General features: G+C 69.8%; 1 non-coding gene across 1 annotated transcript; it reads left to right on the top strand.

The window, feature by feature from the left end:
• The first annotated feature begins 4,338 nt into the window (after window positions 1-4,338).
• On the top strand, window positions 4,339-4,457 carry LOC135980040 (5S ribosomal RNA). The gene has a single exon (XR_010597268.1). It is a non-coding gene; the product is annotated as a 5S ribosomal RNA (ribosomal RNA).
• Window positions 4,458-5,298: the final 841 nt, after the last annotated feature.

Here is a 5,298-nt window from a genome sequence, read left to right as displayed (position 1 = left end):
AACACCGGACGGCCCCGCGGTTGGGGTGCCGGCCCGCGAAGGGCCCTTCCCGTCGCGAACGTCAGCGCCACATCGATCGGCGGGCGCGAGAGGAGCGGGCCCCCCCTCCCTCCGGGGGGCGCCGACACTCGGAGCTCGGCTCCCGGCCGCTGCGGGGCCCGTGAGCTAAGAGCCGGGAAAAGCGGGCCGTCTCGGCGGAGGGCCGGGTGCTGGCCTCCGCCCTCAAACGGGCCCGCTCCCCCCCTCCCACGCCGGGCAGGGTCGGGTACAATACTCGGATTGATCCCCTAGGCTGAGCTCCGGTTCTCACAGGCTCTGAAAAACCTGTCCTCAGAAATCTCCTCACACAATCCTCGAAAGGCAGGTCGAAAAAGCCAAAGCCCCGCCTTCGGCGGTACGAAACTGGAACCGGGCGCCACCTCGTGGTTCCCTCGGTCGGCCGAGACGGCGTGGGGCGACCCCTTCCGGACATCCGCGAGACGACCGGCCGTCAGGTCAACCCATTCGCTCCAAAGGGGTTGACCTGGTGGCCGAGAGGGGACTTTGAAAATTTTTCGGACTTGGAAAACTTTTTTTTTTTTTTTTTTCCCCCAGCCCGCTTCCTCCGGGTTGACCCGGTGGCCGAGCGTCTCGCCGTCCCCGGACGCGGCGAGGGACTGCCTCCCGGCCGTCAGGATCGGGCCCACGGAAGTCTGATTTTAAAAAAAATTGGCCGACGCCACCGCGGAGGGCTACCCGAGCACCCCGGGCCCCGGAGCCGGAAAAGGGAAAAAAAGGATCGGGCCCACTAGAGACATGGACCCGGCCGCCAAGCAGGCCGCCCTGGGCTGACCCTCCCCGGCCGCAGCGAGGGACTGCCTCCCGGCCGACAGGATCGGGCCCCTGGAAGTCTGGGGGTGGGGGGGGGAAATCGCCCCACGCCTCCGAGGAGGGCTGCCCGGGCGGGCCTGGCCCCGGAGCTCGAAAAAAAAAAAAAGGATCGGGCCCACTAGAGACATGGACCAGGCCGCCCTGGGCTCACCCTCCCCGGCCGCAGCGAGGGACTGCCTCCCGGCCGACTGGATCGGGCCCCTGGAAGTCTGGAAAAAAGACTGGAACCTGACGCCTCCGAGGAGGGGGCGCCCAGGGAAGGAGGGAGATCCGGGTTGACCTGGTGACCGGACGGGAAAGAGGCCACCGGGCGTCCCCCCCCTTAAAACCTAGGGGTTGACCTGGTGGCCGGAAAGCGAACCGGCCAGCAGGTGAACCCTTTCGATTCCACGGGTTGACCTGGTGCCCGGGAAGCGAACCGGCCAGCAGGTGAACCCGTTCGATTCCACGGGTTGACCTGGTGCCCGGGAGGGGACTCTGAAAATTTTTCAGCCCTTTCGACTCGGGGTTGACCTGGTGGCCGAGAGGGGACTCGCACGGCAGGCAAGCCGCCCTGGGCTGACCCTCCCCGGCCGCAGCGAGGGACTGCCTCCCGGCCGACAGGATCGGGCCCCTGGAAGTCTGGGGGGGGGGGAAATCGCCCCACGCCTCCGAGGAGGGCTGCCCGGGCGGGCCTGGCCCCGGAGCTCGAAAAAAAAAAAAAGGATCGGGCCCACTAGAGACATGGACCAGGCCGCCCTGGGCTCACCCTCCCCGGCCGCAGCGAGGGACTGCCTCCCGGCCGACTGGATCGGGCCCCTGGAAGTCTGGAAAAAAGACTGGAACCTGACGCCTCCGAGGAGGGGGCGCCCAGGGAAGGAGGGAGATCCGGGTTGACCTGGTGACCGGACGGGAAAGAGGCCACCGGGCGTCCCCCCCCTTAAAACCTAGGGGTTGACCTGGTGGCCGGAAAGCGAACCGGCCAGCAGGTGAACCCTTTCGATTCCACGGGTTGACCTGGTGCCCGGGAAGCGAACCGGCCAGCAGGTGAACCCGTTCGATTCCACGGGTTGACCTGGTGCCCGGGAGGGGACTCTGAAAATTTTTCAGCCCTTTCGACTCGGGGTTGACCTGGTGGCCGAGAGGGGACTCGCACGGCAGGCAAGCCGCCCTGGGCTCACCCTCCCCGGCCGCAGCGAGGGACTGCCACCCGGCCGACTGGATCGGGCCCCTGGAAGTCTGGAAAAAAGAATGGAACCTGACGCCTCCGAGGAGGGGGCGCCCAGGGAAGGAGGGAGATCCGGGTTGACCTGGTGACCGGACGGGAAAGAGGCCACCGGGCGTCCCCCCCCCTTAAAACCTAGGGGTTGACCTGGTGGCCGGAAAGCGAACCGGCCAGCAGGTGAACCCTTTCGATTCCACGGGTTGACCTGGTGGCCGGAAAGCGAACCGGCCAGCAGGTGAACCCGTTCGATTCCACGGGTTGACCTGGTGCCCGGGAGGGGACTCTGAAAATTTTTCAGCCCTTTCGACTCGGGGTTGACCTGGTGGCCGAGAGGGGACTCGCACGGCAGGCAAGCCGCCCTGGGCTGACCCTCCCCGGCCGCAGCGAGGGACTGCCTCCCGGCCGACAGGATCGGGCCCCTGGAAGTCTGGGGGCGGGGGGAAATCGCCCCACGCCTCCGAGGAGGGCTGCCCGGGCGGGCCTGGCCCCGGAGCTCGAAAAAAAAAAAAAGGATCGGGCCCACTAGAGACATGGACCAGGCCGCCCTGGGCTCACCCTCCCCGGCCGCAGCGAGGGACTGCCTCCCGGCCGACTGGATCGGGCCCCTGGAAGTCTGGAAAAAAGACTGGAACCTGACGCCTCCGAGGAGGGGGCGCCCAGGGAAGGAGGGAGATCCGGGTTGACCTGGTGACCGGACGGGAAAGAGGCCACCGGGCGTCCCCCCCCTTAAAACCTAGGGGTTGACCTGGTGGCCGGAAAGCGAACCGGCCAGCAGGTGAACCCTTTCGATTCCACGGGTTGACCTGGTGCCCGGGAAGCGAACCGGCCAGCAGGTGAACCCGTTCGATTCCACGGGTTGACCTGGTGCCCGGGAGGGGACTCTGAAAATTTTTCAGCCCTTTCGACTCGGGGTTGACCTGGTGGCCGAGAGGGGACTCGCACGGCAGGCAAGCCGCCCTGGGCTCACCCTCCCCGGCCGCAGCGAGGGACTGCCACCCGGCCGACTGGATCGGGCCCCTGGAAGTCTGGAAAAAAGAATGGAACCTGACGCCTCCGAGGAGGGGGCGCCCAGGGAAGGAGGGAGATCCGGGTTGACCTGGTGACCGGACGGGAAAGAGGCCACCGGGCGTCCCCCCCCCTTAAAACCTAGGGGTTGACCTGGTGGCCGGAAAGCGAACCGGCCAGCAGGTGAACCCTTTCGATTCCACGGGTTGACCTGGTGGCCGGAAAGCGAACCGGCCAGCAGGTGAACCCGTTCGATTCCACGGGTTGACCTGGTGCCCGGGAGGGGACTCAGAAAATTTTTCAGCCCTTTCGACTCGGGGTTGACCTGGTGGCCGAGAGGGGACTCGCACGGCAGGCAAGCCGCCCTGGGCTGACCCTCCCCGGCCGCAGCGAGGGACTGCCTCCCGGCCGACAGGATCGGGCCCCTGGAAGTCTGGGGGCGGGGGGAAATCGCCCCACGCCTCCGAGGAGGGCTGCCCGGGCGGGCCTGGCCCCGGAGCTCGAAAAAAAAAAAAAGGATCGGGCCCACTAGAGACATGGACCAGGCCGCCCTGGGCTCACCCTCCCCGGCCGCAGCGAGGGACTGCCTCCCGGCCGACTGGATCGGGCCCCTGGAAGTCTGGGGGGGGGGGGGGGAATGGAACCTGACGCCTCCGAGGAGGGGACGCCCAGGGAAGGAGGGAGATCCGGGTTGACCTGGTGACCGGACGGGAAAGAGGCCACCGGGCGTGCCCCCGTTAAAACCCCTAGGGGTTGACCTGGTGGCCGGAAAGCAAACCGGCCAGCAGGTGAACCCTTTCGATTCCACGGGTTGACCTGGTGCCCGGGAAGCGAACCGGCCAGCAGGTGAACCCGTCCGATTCCACGGGTTGACCTGGTGCCCGGGAGGGGACTCTGAAAATTTTTCAGCCCTTTCGACTCGGGGTTGACCTGGTGGCCGAGAGGGGCCTCGCACGGCAGGCAAGCCGCCCTGGGCTCACCCTCCCCGGCCGCAGCGAGGGACTGCCCCTCCCCACCCCCCGGCTGACAGGATCGGGCGCACTGGAAGTCCGGGACAGTATTTTCCCCGACGCCGGGGAGGGCGGGCGGAGGGGCTCTGGCGGCCAGCCCGGGCCCCGGAGCTCGAAAAGGAAAAAAGGACCGGGCCCGCGAGAGACGGGGGCCCTGCCGCAGGGGGGGGGGCAGTCCGACCGGGGCTCACCGTGCGGCAGGCCCGGGCGTCGGCAGGGGAAAGCGGGCGAGGAGGCGCGGGGCCGGGTGCCTACGGCCATACCGGACCGAACGCCCCCGATCCCGTCCGATCTCGGAAGGTAAACCGTCCCGGGCCTGGCTAGTACTTGGATGGGTGACCGCCTGGGAATCCCAGGTGCCGTAGGCAGCTTTTCCCGGTCCGAGTCAGCTCTCTCTCCTTTTCTGGGGGGGAAGGAGAGGGGGGGACGGGCCGGAAAGCCCCTCGTCGCTCCTGCCGAGTCGGAGGTCGCGGCCGCAGGTCACGGGTCTGGGCGCCTGGGGTCCGGCTCCCCACCCACCCGGCTTCCTCCGCGGAGGACCCCCCCCGGGGCCACCGAAGCCGCTGGGGGAGACCCCGGGCATGGGGCGGACTGGCCCGGACCCTCCCGGCCGCCGGCCCGCAGGTCCGCCCCGAATCCCCCCCCGCGGCCACCCAGGCCAGGCCTGGCCAGGCGGGACGGACGGCGGGTGTCCAGCGCCCAGCGGCTTCCTCCAGCGGGGACCCACGGACCCCAAAGCCGCAGGGGGAGGCCCCGGGCCCGGGACGGACTCGCTCGGACCCCCTGCGCCCGGCCGCCGGCCCGCGGGACCGCCCCGAATCCCCCCGCGGCCACCCAGGCCAGGCCTGGCCAGGCGGGACGGACGGCGGGTGTCCAGCGCCCAGCGGCTTCCTCCAGCGGGGACCCACGGACCCCAAAGCCGCAGGGGGAGGCCCCGGGCCCGGGCCCGACTCGCTCGGCCCCCCCGCCTCCCCTGCGCCCGGCCCCCGGCCCGCGGGACCGCCCCGAATCCCCCCGCGGCCACCCAGGCCAGGCCTGGCCAGGCGGGACGGACGGCGGGTGTCCAGCGCCCAGCGGCTTCCTCCAGCGGGGACCCACGGACCCCAAAGCCGCAGGGGGAGGCCCCGGGCCCGGGCCCGACTCGCTCGGCCCCCCCGCCTCCCCTGCGCCCGGCCCCCGGCCCGCGGGACCGCCCCGAATCCCCCCGCG

The sequence above is a fragment of the Chrysemys picta genome, unplaced genomic scaffold (genome assembly GCF_011386835.1).
Source record: "Chrysemys picta bellii isolate R12L10 unplaced genomic scaffold, ASM1138683v2 scaf1653, whole genome shotgun sequence".
In the NCBI taxonomy this organism is placed as follows: Eukaryota; Metazoa; Chordata; order Testudines; family Emydidae; genus Chrysemys; species Chrysemys picta.
This window is presented reverse-complemented; position numbering and strand designations above follow the sequence as displayed.